The sequence below is a fragment of the Cebus imitator genome, unplaced genomic scaffold, assembly GCF_001604975.1.
Source record: "Cebus imitator isolate Cc_AM_T3 unplaced genomic scaffold, Cebus_imitator-1.0 Scaffold579, whole genome shotgun sequence".
In the NCBI taxonomy this organism is placed as follows: Eukaryota; Metazoa; Chordata; class Mammalia; order Primates; family Cebidae; genus Cebus; species Cebus imitator.
Genome location: NW_016107894.1, coordinates 65,698 through 78,664, shown reverse-complemented (window position 1 = coordinate 78,664; position 12,967 = coordinate 65,698). Strand labels below are relative to the sequence as shown.

Sequence of the window (12,967 nt, the reverse complement as noted above, 5' to 3'; positions counted from 1 at the left end):
CTGAGGCAGGAAAGTCACTTGAATCCGGGAGACGGAGGTTGCAGTGAGCCAAGATCACGCCATTGCATTCCAGCCTGGGCAACAAGAGCGAAACTCCGTGTCAAAAAAATAAAAAATAAAAATAAAAAATGCCGAGTGTGATGGCTCACACTTGTAATCCCAGCACTTTGGGAGAATGAGAAGGGTGAATCACCCGAAGTAAGGAGTTCGGGACCAGCCTGGCCAACATGGTGAAACCCTGTCTCTACTAAAAATACAAAAATTAGCCAAGTGTGCTGGTAGATGCCTGTAATCCCAGATACTCAGGAGGCTGAGGCAGGAGAATTTCTTGAACCTCGGAGGTGGAGGTTACATTGACCCGAGATCACAGCACTGCACAGAGTGGAGACTCTGTCTCAAAAAAACACAAAAACAAAAACAGAAGCAAGCTACAGACTGGTACTGATCTGTGGCCAGGAGGGTTGGGGACCCCAGCTGTAGACAATATGTAACGATCAAATCAGCGTAACTGAGACAGTCATCACCTCAAATATTTATCTTTTATTTTGGGAACACAAAAATCCTTCTCTTCTAGCTATCTTGAAATATTCAAATAAATTCTCATTCACTGTAATTTCCCTTGTGCACTATTGATTATTGTAACTTACTCCTTCTATCTAGGCCTTCTTGTCTTTCATTCACTCTTTAAAAATTATTTTTATTTATTTCTGAGACAGTCTCTCTCTTTCTGCCAGGCTAGAGTGCAGTGGTGCAATCTCGACTCACTGCAACCTCCACCTCCTGGGTGCAGGCAATTCTTCTGCCTCAGCCTCCCAAGTAGCTGGGTTGCTGGGATGACAGGCGTACACCACCATTCCTAGCTAACTTTTGTATTTTTAGTACAGATGGGTTTTCACCAGGTTCTCCAGGCAAGTCTCAAACTTCTGACCTCAAGCAATCCGCCCACCTCTGCCTCTCAAAGGGCTGGGATTACAGGCATGAGCCACAGCACCAGCCATTCATTCATTCTTACATTCATTCATTCCACTAATTACTACTGCCTGGTTATCATATATCCGGTGGGGTTCCAGGCTCTGGGGAAACAGCAATGAGCAAAACAAAGTTCCTGCTCTCTTAATGGATCCATCATTCTAATGAGGGGGAAAGAGACAGGCGATCCATAAACAAATCATTAGCACAGACAGCATATCAGGTGGAAAGCGCTATGAAGAATAAATACTGTAATCCCACACCTGTAATCCCAGCACTTTGGGAGGCTGAGGTGGATGGATCCCTTGAGGTTAGGAGTTCAAGACCAGCCTGGCCAACATGGTGAAATGCCATCTCTACTAAAAGTACAAAAAAAAAAAAAAAAAAAAAAAAAAAAAAAAAAAAAAAAAAAAAAAAAAAAAAAAAAAAAAAAACCCCAGGCGTGGTGGCACCTGCCTGTCATCCTAGCTACTCAGGAGGCTGAGGTAGGAGGATTGCTTGAACTTGGGAGGTGGAGGTTGCAGTGAGCTGACATTGCGTCACTGCACTCCAGCCTGGGGAACAGAGCAAGACTCTGTCTTCAAAAATATAAAAGTAAAGAGAAATCAGGCGCAGGTGTAGAGCACATTAGCACGAGCAGGGGTGCTGTGGTGGTGGTGAAGGTGGTCAGGAAAGGCCTCTCTGTGAAGATGACAGACATGAGGGCTGGGCCTGGGGAGAGCAGCCCGGGAGGGCTCTAGGTGTTGGTCCCATTTCTGGTCCTTTTGTTTAGTTTAGTTTTGTTTTTGAGACAAAGACTTGCTCTGTCACCCAGGCTGGAGTGAAGTGCCACAATCTCGGTTCACTGCAGTCCCCACCACCTGGGTTCAAGTCACCTCAGCCTCCCAAAGAGCTGGGATGACAGGTGAGTCACTGTGCCTGGTCTATGCATCAACATGTTCAAATTCTTCTGAAAACTGTGCTTTAGGAAGAGTGTTCTGACAGCCATCGGAAATAAATGACAGAATGGCAGGAAGGATCATGTCAGTGACAGGGTGGCTGTGGACATCTGCTGGCCAGCAGCAGGAAAGCCACTCAGACCTTGGATTCTACCTCTGCAGCCCACCTGCACATGAACCCTCCTCCCCACATCAGTAGGAGCCTGGAACTCTCAGAACAGCAAACCTCAGCAGCCGCTGCCACCTTCACCAGAATGATGTGATTAATTTGTTCATGGAGAAGACAGCAGGAACCCCGAGAGAACAGGATCCAGAATGTGTGGGTTTTGATGGACAGGGTGGTAAGACCTGGGAGACTCCACCTACCTCACCCCCTGACCCCCACACTCCTTCCCCAGTCCTGCTCGGCACAGAGACTAGAGTGACATCACCAGAAAGGTAGACACTTGGAAGGACACCAGTGACACGAAGAGGAGGCCAGAGGTCCACACGGTGCCCAGCCCCTGGCCTCAGATGCCCAGGATGGGCGGGCTGTGTCCTTGCTGGACAGTGGTGAGGGAGGCGGTCCTGACTGCAGGGGGTGCTGGAGGGAACAAGGGTCTTCTGGAGTGAGGGTGGTCCAGGCGGAGGGAACAGCTAAAGCAGATGCCTGGAGAGATGTGTGAACATCAGGCAGGTGTGAGGATGGGGAAGGTGGGTAGGTGGGAAAGGGAGGGAGACGGGTGGAAGGTGAGGCTGGAGGCAATGAGGCAGCTCAGGGTGGGCCTGGTGGGCCTCTGTGGGGCCTTTGGCTCAGACCGAGGAAAATGGGGCTGCTGTGGGTCTGAGCAGAGGAGGTTGCAATGGATTCAGCTCACACAGGTCTCCTGTGGCTGGAAGTGGAGAGAGGCTGGGGCAGAAGTAGGGAGTGAGCCAGGGCCTTGCTGCTGGATGCATTTTCAAGATGACACCAAGCAAATTTGCTGACTGATAGGGTGCGGGAGAAAAAGGCATTGATCTGACCCAGGGCCTGGGGCCTGAACACTGGAGGGAGGAGCCTCTGTCCACTGCGATGGGGAAGGAGTGGGCAGGTCTGCATAATGGGCAACTCACAGAGACAAGAACAAAGCCAGACCCACCGACTCCCACTCAGCTCTCCCCTCCCCATAGCCCACACCAGGGCCTGTGTCTTCCTCATTACTTCCTGCCTCGTCCGTCTCTTTCCCAACAGCCGAACCTGACAGCGATTCCTCTTCTTGGTAGTGAAGAAATTCAGAGGGAGGAGGCTCAGGAGGACAGCGATGGTGGAGGGACCCAGGAACTGTGGACAGAGGGGACAGAACCTCAGGGGATCCCGAGGAGCCCAGCTGCCAGAGGTGTGTGAACCACAGCAGCTCCATCTTGAATAGGAGCTGGGTAAAAGGAGGCTGAGACTTACTGGGCGGCATTTCCAGGCAGTGAAGGCATTCTAAGTCACAGGGTGAGACAAGAGGGCAGCACAGGATACAGGTCACAGAGAGATTGCCAGTAAAACAGGCTGCAGTAAAGAAGCCAGTCCAAAACCCACCAAAACCAAGATGGCGACCAGAGTGACTTCTGGTGGTCCTCACTGCTACATTGCCACCATTGCCATGACAGTTTACACATGTCATGGCAACATCAGAAAGTTTCCCTATATGATCAAAAATGGGGAGTCATGAATAACCAACCCCTCGTTCAGCATGTCACGAAGAACCCTAAAGATGGGCACCGGCACCCTCTGGGCTGCTCTATGGGGTAGCCATTCTATCTTTACTTTCCTAAAAAATTTGCTTTTTAAGGAAAGAATAAACGTGCTCTGTGGCTCACACCTGTAATCCCAGCACTTTGGGAGGCTGAGGGAGGCGGATCACCTGAGGTCAAGAGTTCAAGATCAGCCTGGCCAACATGGTGAAACCCCGCCTCTACTAGAAATATAAAAATTAGCCAGGTGTGGTGACATGCACCTGTGATCCCAGCTACTCAGGAGGCTGAAGCAGGAAAATCACTTGAACCCGGGAGGCGTAGGTTGTAGTGAGCCAAGATTACACCTCTACCCTCTATCTAGCCTGGGCAACAGAGTGAGACACGATGTCAAAAAAAAAACTAAAACAAAAATACAAACAAACAAAAAAATGTGCTTTCACTTTACAGACTCATCCTGAATTGTTTCTTGCATGAGATCCAAGAACCCTCCCTTGGGGTCTGGATCGGGTCCCCTTTCCTCTAACACAGCTGCAGATCCTCAAGAGGGTCAGACTTGGGTCCAAAGATGGGGAGTCAGGGAATGTGAAAAGGGCAGTCACCAGGTCCCATGGATCTGGGCTCATGGGGGTCTGCTGGGTCAGGAGGCGCCTGCTGAAGACGGGGTCGGGGTCCTTCAATGTCAGGGAGGGGAATGGCCCACTTACACGATGGGGAGAGGGTTACATTCCAGACAGAACATGCACACACAGGAGTAGGACTGCGAGGTGTTCCTGGCCACAACAGTGAAGGTGAAACCTCTGGAATCAGGACTGGTTACAAATCCTGACCCTGATACCTGTGAGTGTGGCCTTGGGGCAAGTCACCTCCCTAACGTGAAATTCCCTGGTCTGCAAAATGGGAACAGAGCTGTCCTCATTTTGCATTTTTCTTATTACATTTAAGTATTTTCCTAATCTTCATTTTACCCTCATGAGGGTTGTCAGACTCAGCAAATCATCATACAGATGCCCCGTTACCTTCGAAGACAAAGAGTGAATAAGGATTTAGCTTAAGTCTCCTGCATTATTTGGGACATACACTGAGTCCGAAACTCACACTTCACTGGATGTCCTGTGTTTTCTCTGGCAACCCTGCTCCCCACCAACGTGGTGCTTTTGCGATAGTTATCTCCCCTCTCAGCTTTGGTTTCCATATCTGGAAAATGTGGAAGTGGGAGGTAGAATAAATGATTTTTAGGTTGCTGTGACTTTCTGAGAGTCCTTCACAGGTTACTTGAACCCATTCTCTCACAAAGTGCCACCCCAACTCCAGTCTGCATGCCTCAGTTTCCCCTCTCAGTCCTTAGGAATATATAATATTATTTTTTTAGATGGAGTCTCGCTCTGTTACTCAGGCTGGAGTGCAGAGTTGTGACCTTGGCTCACAGCAACCTCTGCTTCTCAACCAATTCTCCTGTCTCAGCCTCCCAAGTAGCTAGGATGACAGGTGTGCATCACTATGCCTGACTAATTTTTGTATTTTTAGTACAGACAGGGTTTTACCATGTTGCCAGGCTGGTCTCAAACTCCTGACCTCAAGTGATCTACCCACCTCAGCCTCCCTAAGTGCTGGGATTACAGGTTTGACCAACCCAACCCAGATCAAGAAAATAGAACACTATTTTCTAATCTTGGGTCAGTTTGTTTCATTTATGCAGCAATGGCGTCACCTGGTGGCTTCATGGAGAAGTGCCCTGAGGTTAAACCACACACAGCAGGGGTTGGAAAAACACTCAAAGGAATCTGACAGAAGATGAGCATCTCTCTCTGGGGGAAAAATGGTTCATTAAACTGTAGCAACCTCAGTATCCACCCCTCCTTCACCAGGATCTCATGGTGATGTCAGGAGCTGTCTACCAAGAGGCAGAAAAAGTTGCCAGGGAAAGTGACAAGCGTTATCTGTGGAAATCTTGGTTTCTCTGATTTCTTTTTTTTTTCGGGGGTGGGGTGGGGGGAGTCTTGCTCTGTCTCTCAGACTGGAGTGCAGTGGTGTAATCTCATCTAACTACAATTTATGCCTCCCGGGTTCAAGCGATTCTCCTGCATCAGCCTCCTTAGTAGCTGAGATTATAGGCACATGCAACCATGCCTGGTGCATTTTTGTACTTTTAGCAGAGACAAGGTTTCACCATGTTAGCCAGGCTCATCGTGATCTCCTGACCTCAAGTGATCTGTCCACCTGAACCTCCCAAAGTGCTGGGATTACAGGCATGCACCCCCACGCCTGGCAGAAAGATCAGGTTTTCTCATTTTATTATTTTTATTTTTTAGACAGAGTCTCACTCTGTCATCCAGGCTGGAATACAATGGTGTGGTCTCAGCTCACTGTAACCTCCACCTCCTGGGATTCTCTGGCCTCAGCCTCTCGAGTAGCTGGGACTACAGGCATGTGCCACCACACCTGGCTGATTTTTGTATTTTTAGTAGAGATGGGGTTTCACTATGTTGGCCATGATGGCCTCAATCTCCTGACCTCCGGTGATCCTCCCACCTCAGCCTCCTGAAGTGCTGGGATTACAGGCATGAACCACTGTGCCTGGCCATGGGTTTTCTTGAACCAAAGCATATTCCTTGTCATGTTTAACAGAATTGTGCCCCAGCCCTGTACTTTCCTTGATTCATCCTCCTTTGAATAGCAAACCTCTCAAAAGCTGTAACGAACATGGAAGAGCCACTGGCCAGCTGGGCTGGGTAGTGCCATGGGGCCTGCGGTCCCAGCAGTTGGCATCCCCTTTCCCAGGATGTACACATGGCCTCATTTACCTGTTCTTTTCTCTCCTAGGTTAGTGCGTCGACACCGTCTGGGTGAAAAAAGGAGACCAGATCTTGTTTTCATCCATGTTCGAAGCCAATATCACCATCCACAGCATTGCTGTCAGCGTGGGTCCGAGCCACCGGTAGCCTAGAAATATTTAGACCTGGTTTATTAACCACACATCTGCCAGACCCAACCCAGCCAAACCATGAAATCAACTGGGTGCAGTGACCCACATCTGTAATCCCGGCACTTTGGGAGGCCAAGGCAGGTGGATCTCCTGAGGTCAGGAGTTTGAGACCAGCCTGGCCAACATGGTGAAACCCCGTCCCTGCTAAAAATATAAAAATGAGCCAGGTCGTTTTTATTATTATATTACAGGTTGTGCACACTTGTAATCCCAGCTACTCAGGAGGCTGATGTGGGAGAATCACTTCAGGAAGTTGCAGTGAGCCGAGATTGAACCACTGCACTCCAGCCTGGGCAGAGCATGAGACTCCATCTCTAAAAACCACAGTAACAACCACAAAAACACAAAATCAAACCCCTGCCCTTTTTTTTTTTTAGAGATAGATAGGGACTTCCTGCGTTGTCTAGGCTACAGTGCAGTGGTACAATCATAGCTCACTGCAGCCTCTTACTCCCAGGCTCAAGCAGTCCTCACACCTCAGCCTCCTGAGTAGCTGGGATTACAGGTGCATGCTACCATGCCCAACTAATATTTGTGTGTGTGTGGAGATGGGGTCTCACCATGTTGGCCAGGCTGGTCTCAAACTCTGGTCTTCAAGTGATCCTCCCGTTTCAGCCTTCCAAAGTGCTGGGATTACAGGCATGAGCCTCTGTTCCTGGCCAAAACCTAATTACACATTCATGAATGACCGAGGGCATGAGCTTCTGTGTCCTTCAACAATAAAATGGATTATTCCTTGGGTAAAACTTTGCTGGGGATGCTGTAACAAAGTGCCACAAACTAAGTGGCTTAGAACAAGACCAATTTGTTGTCTCAGGCCAGATGCTGTGGCTCATGTCTGTAATCCCTGTACTTTGGGAGCATGAGAGAATCTCTTGAGGTCAGGAGTTTGAGACCAGCCAGGCCAATAGGATGAAGCCCTGTCTCTACTGAAAAAATACAAGGCCGGGACTGGTGGCTCACACCTGTAATCCTAGCACTTTGGGAGGCTGAGGTAGGCAAATCATGAGGTCAGGAGTTGGAGACTAGCGTGGCCAACATGGTGAAACCCTGTCTCTACTAAAAATACAAAAATTAGCTGCATCTGGTGGCATACGTCTGTAATCCCAGCTACTCAGGAGGCTGAGGCAGGAGAACTGCTTGAACCCAGAAGGTGGAGGTTGCAGTAAGCTGAGATCGCACCATTTTATGTGTTCCCAAGCTACTCAGGAGGCTAAGGTGGGAGGATTGCTTGAGCCAGGGAGAATGAGGCTGCAGTGAGCTGAGATCATGCCCCTGTACTCCAGCCTGGGTGACAGAGCGAGACCCTGTCTCAATAAATCAATAAATAAAATAAGAAGTTGTTGTCTCCCAGTTGGAAGCCAGAATTGTGAAGTCAGGTGTCTGCAAGCCGGGCTCTCTCTGGAGGCTCTGGGGAAAAATCTGTCCCAGCCTCTCTCCTGACTCAGGCATCCCTTGACTTATAGTGGCCATTGTCCTTCTATGCATGTCTGTCTCTGTGTGCAAATTTACCTTTGGGCAGGCACAGTGGCTCACACCTATCATCCCAGCACTTTGGGAGGCTGAGGCAGGATTGCTTGAGCCCAGAAGTTGAAGACCAGCCTGGGAAACATAGTGAGATATCGTCTCTACATAAAATACGGAAAATTAGCTGGGCATGGTGGAACACACCTGTAGTCCCAGCTACCCCCCTCAGGAAGCTGAGGTGGGAGAATCACTTGAACCCAGGATTTTGAGGCTGCATTGAACTATGATCACACCACTACACTCCAGCCTGGGTGACAGAATAAGACTGTCTCAAGAAAAAAATATTTTATTCTTTCTTTTTCTTTTACTGGCAACAAATTTCTCTTTTAGTTACAATACCCGTTATATGGGATCAGGGCTCCATCTTCATGGCCCACTTTAACTTGATGACCTCTGTAACCACCCGGTCTCCAGATAAGCTCATGCCTGTAATCCCAGCATTTTGGAAGGCTGAGGTGGGAGAATCACTTGAGGTCAGGAGTTCAAGAGCAGCCTGAGCAACACAGTGAGACTTCACCTCTACAAAAACAATAAAAAATAAATTAGCTGGGTGTAGGGGTGTGTACCTGTAGTCCCAGCTCCTTGGGAGACAGGCGCACAGAGCGAGCCCAGGAGGTCGAGGCTGCAGTCATCTGTGATTGTGCCACTGCTCACCAGCTGGGCAACAGCAAGACCTAGTCTGTCTTAAGAGAAAAAAAAAAAAGTGTTTGCTGATCCACTGTGGGGTAATTTTTAAAAACCTTAACTCTATATTTTCATATTGCTTAGCTTTTCCACATCAACTCTGTGATTATAACCAGAAAATAGCAGTCACATTACTTTTTTTTGTTTTTTGAGATGGAGTTCCTATCTTGTTGCCCAGGCTGGAGTGCAGTGGCATGATCTCTGCTCACTGCAACCTCTGCCTCCTGGGTTAAGTGATTCTCCTGCCTTAGCCTCCTGAGTAGATGGGACTACAGGCACATGCCACCCCGCCTCGCTCATTTTTGTGTTTTTAGTATAGAGAGAGATTCACCATGTTGATCAGGCTGGTCGTGAACTCCTGGCTTCAAGTGATCTGCCCGCCTCAGCCTCTCAAAGTGCTCGAATTGCAGGCATCAGCCAGGGCACCTGGACATACTTATCTTTTTATCCACAGAAATGATCAGCATTTCAATTTTTGTTTGTCTTCTTTTGTTTTTCTTAGATGACAACAAACTGGCAGTTATAATTGGGGAAGACAGTTTGCATTATGGGAATCTGGGAGTTATGCCAAGTTCTGTAATCAAAGTTGGCAAAAAGAAACTGGGGTTATGGGATGGGGGCGGTGGCACACGACTGTAATCGCAGCACTTTGGGAGGCCGAGGTGGGTGGATCACCTGAGGTCAGGAGTTTCAGACCAGCCTGGCCAACATGCTGAAACCCGTCTCTACTAAAAATACAAAAATCAGCCAGGACTTGTGGAGGACTGAAGGCTTTCAAGGGCCTCTGTTTTGGTAGGGGCACCTGTGAACTCAGGCTCCTAGGCTAGAGCATTCAAAGTTTTTTTTACTTTCTTTTGGAACATAACATTTTCCTTTGAGTTTTCAACTGAAGAATAAACCTACCAGAATCCAAGTTTGTGAATCTGGATTGCTGGGGCTGATCATCAACTCAGGAGATGGGGAGACGTGGCCATTTATGCAATCTTCTTACCGATAGGGGGAGCCCTCTTTGGGCTGAGCATTTGGTAGGAGATTGCAGGGTCCAGATTCCAGAGCAAAGGGCCAGGTGTCAGCCACAGGGACTGAGGCAAGCTGAAGGCCAGATGCCAGACTTGGCTGTCCCTGGCCTCCACACCCATGAATCCCTGGTGCACAGCAGGTGCTAGATGAAGTTCAGAAGAAAGAACTCCAGGGTAAATGGGAGTGAGCAGGTTGGTCTTCCACATTCCCATGCTGAAGGAAAGAGAAGGGAGGGTGGCTGGAATCTGAGTGTTTGCTATGGTTACAGCCCAAAGAGCCCAGAGTCAAGGTACCTTGAAAGGTGTTTGATCTTTGCTCCCAGTACCTTGAAAGATGTTTGATCTTAAGCCTTACGGTAGTCCAATGAGGAATGGATGATCTCCTCAATGAGGGAAGAAACAAAGGCTCAGAGAGTTGAGGGGATTCCCCCAAGGTCATATAACCTACAAATGGCCAGGACTGTGCTGAAGCGGGCCTGTCTGCCTCCCAATGCTGCCCAAGATCAATCAACCCCCACCACTTCTGCTTTTGCAATAATAGCCTTATGCCACATATTCTACCAGTTACTTTATGAAAGAAAGTCAAGTAAACTTTAGCCAGTTCCTAAGCCATAATAGGTAGCTCCTGTTCAAAACACCCTTTAAATCAGGTCATGCAAGATCAGATACGCACCCCACAACTGTTACAGGTGCTGTGCTGGCCACTGTTTTGGGGAACTCAGCCTAGGAATATGAGTGAAGAGATAACTCACAAAGAAAAGCAAATCACTGGCACGCAGGGGGCCCTGAGCAATTCAGAGTCAGAGGCAACTAGAGTGTGCGGCCACCTGACCTGCTGGTTTCCCAATATGCTTAGTGGATCTGTGATGTCGGGTCCACAAAGGAAATGCAGAAGCCTTCCCTTCCTGCCTCCCACACTGTGGGTCAAGTATTTACCAAAAACACAGCAGTGGACTGGACACCAGCTGAGATACAAAGAGGGAAAAACAGTTCTCCCTTCTCAAGGCAGGTTGGACAACATCAATATTTTGCAGTTAGGAGGTGCAGGTGGAGTGTGTGTGCATGCCCAGAATTTAAAGACAAACAGATGGGAGAGGGAATTATTCAAGCAGAAAGACCAATAAATATTTACATCGACAATGTACACTGAACTGCAGCCTAGACAATATAGCAAGGCTCTGTCTCTACAAAAAATTTAAAAATTAGCCGGGCATGGCGGCACATGCCTGTAGTGTCAGCTACCCAGGAGGCTGAGGTGGGAAGATCACTTGAGCCCAGGAGTTTAAAATTACAGTAAAGTGGGGTCACATCACTGCACCAGCCTGGGCATCAGAGCAAGGCCCTATCTCTAAAACAAAACAAAATAAGACATTTACATAAAAATCAATGTATGAGAATCCAAAATAAAATATTAGCAAATGAACCCCACTGGGGCTTAAAAAAACCTTACATAAACCAAGTGAGACTTGTACAGTGTGAAAAGGACGGCTCAAAATTAGAACATCTTTTCATTTCATTTATATTAGTATGTTGAACATTGTAATCAACATAGTTGTTCAAAAGACATTTGACTACAAAATTTATAAAAGAAACATCAAATTAGAAAGAGGGATACTTCCTTAAATTACACACAATAAAGAAAATTACATCCAGGCACATACCCATCAAGGCAAAGCCCAGCATCACTTGTAAGAGATGGAAGCAATAGAAGCTTCCATCAACCTTTGGAAGTAAAGAATGCCCTCTGTTACTGCTATTATTTTGGAGGCCCTAGCTGATGCAACTAGGCAAGGAGCAAAGTAAGACGTTAAAGAAAAAAGCAGAAGGTGAAATAGTTATATTTACTCTGAAAAATGAGGCAGACAGATTTTGCTAAGGAGTTACGTACAAAGGAATATACTAAACAGCCTTCCTTTTTCTTAGTTGTTAAACTATAGAGATGGGGCTGGGCACAGCTCATGCCTGTAATCCCAGCACTTTGGGAGACCAAGGCCGGCAGATTGCTTGAGGCCAGGAGTTCCATACCAGCCTGGCCAACATGGCAAAAAGCTGACTCTACTAGTAATACAAAAAGTAGTTGGGTGTGGTGAAACACTCCTGTCAGACCAGGTACTCAGGAGGCTGAGGCATGAGAATTGCTTGAACCTGGGAGGTGGAGGTTGAAGTGAGCCTGAACTGCACTACTGCACTCCAGCCTGGGCTACAGAGCAAGACCCTGTGTCAAAAAAATAAAAATAGAGATGGGTTCTTACTATGCTGCCCAGGCTGGTCTCAAACTCCTCGGCTCAAGCAATCCTTCTGCCTCAGTCTCCCAAAGTGCTAGGGTTACAGGCCTCAGCCACCAAGCCTGGCCTCAGACAGTCTTCCTATGTATAAACAAGCAGTTAGAAAAAAGAAGAAAACATCCCATTTGCAGCAGCACACCCCAAAAATACAAAACTCTCAGAAATAAACATGCAAAAATATGCACACACAATCCATATGAAGAAATCGTTCAATGAAACACCTTGAATGCAAAGAAAGCCATGCTACACACGTTATCGAGAAAGGTTCAACATTAAAAAGATGTCTCAGCCAGATGTGGTGGCTCACACCTTTAATCCCAGACCTTTGGAAGGCCAAGGTGGGTGGATCACAAGGTCAGGAGTTCGAGATCAGCCTGAGCAGCATAGTGAAACCCTGTCTGTAATAAAAATACAAAAAAATTAGCCAGGCATGGTGACCTGCATCTCGAGTTCCAGCTACTCAAGAGGCTGAGGCAGGAGAATTGTTTGATCCCATGGGCAGAGACTGCAGTGAGCTGAGACTGCGCCACTGCACTCCAGCCTGTGTGACAGAGTGAGATTCATCTCAACAAACAAACAAGAAGATGTCACTATCAATATCAAGTGGGGTGTGTGTGGAAATGGAGCCTTCACACACGCCGGAGGAACATAAGACAGCATGGCCACTCCAAAAGACAGTTTGGCAGTTTCTTAAAAAGTAAATATAAATTTACCTTATGGAGTTGGATACCATGGCTCAGAGCTGTAATCCCAGCATTTTGGGACACTAAGGTGGGTAGATTACCTGAAGTCAGGAGTTTGAGACCAAATGTGGCCAACATGGTGAAACCCCATGTCTTCTAAAAATTCAAAAAAGTA

The 12,967-nt window shown here is 47.7% G+C and overlaps 1 long non-coding RNA gene across 1 annotated transcript in view; it reads right to left on the bottom strand.

The window, feature by feature from the left end:
- The window catches only part of LOC119469139, a 10,591-nt gene extending 3,468 nt beyond the window's left edge, over positions 1-7,123 (bottom strand). The window contains exons 1-2 of the long non-coding RNA XR_005197953.1: positions 7,071-7,123; positions 772-803 (exon numbers count right to left, since the gene is read on the bottom strand). This is a non-coding gene — a long non-coding RNA (uncharacterized LOC119469139). The remainder of the gene's footprint in view (positions 1-771; positions 804-7,070) is intronic.
- Positions 7,124-12,967: the final 5,844 nt, after the last annotated feature.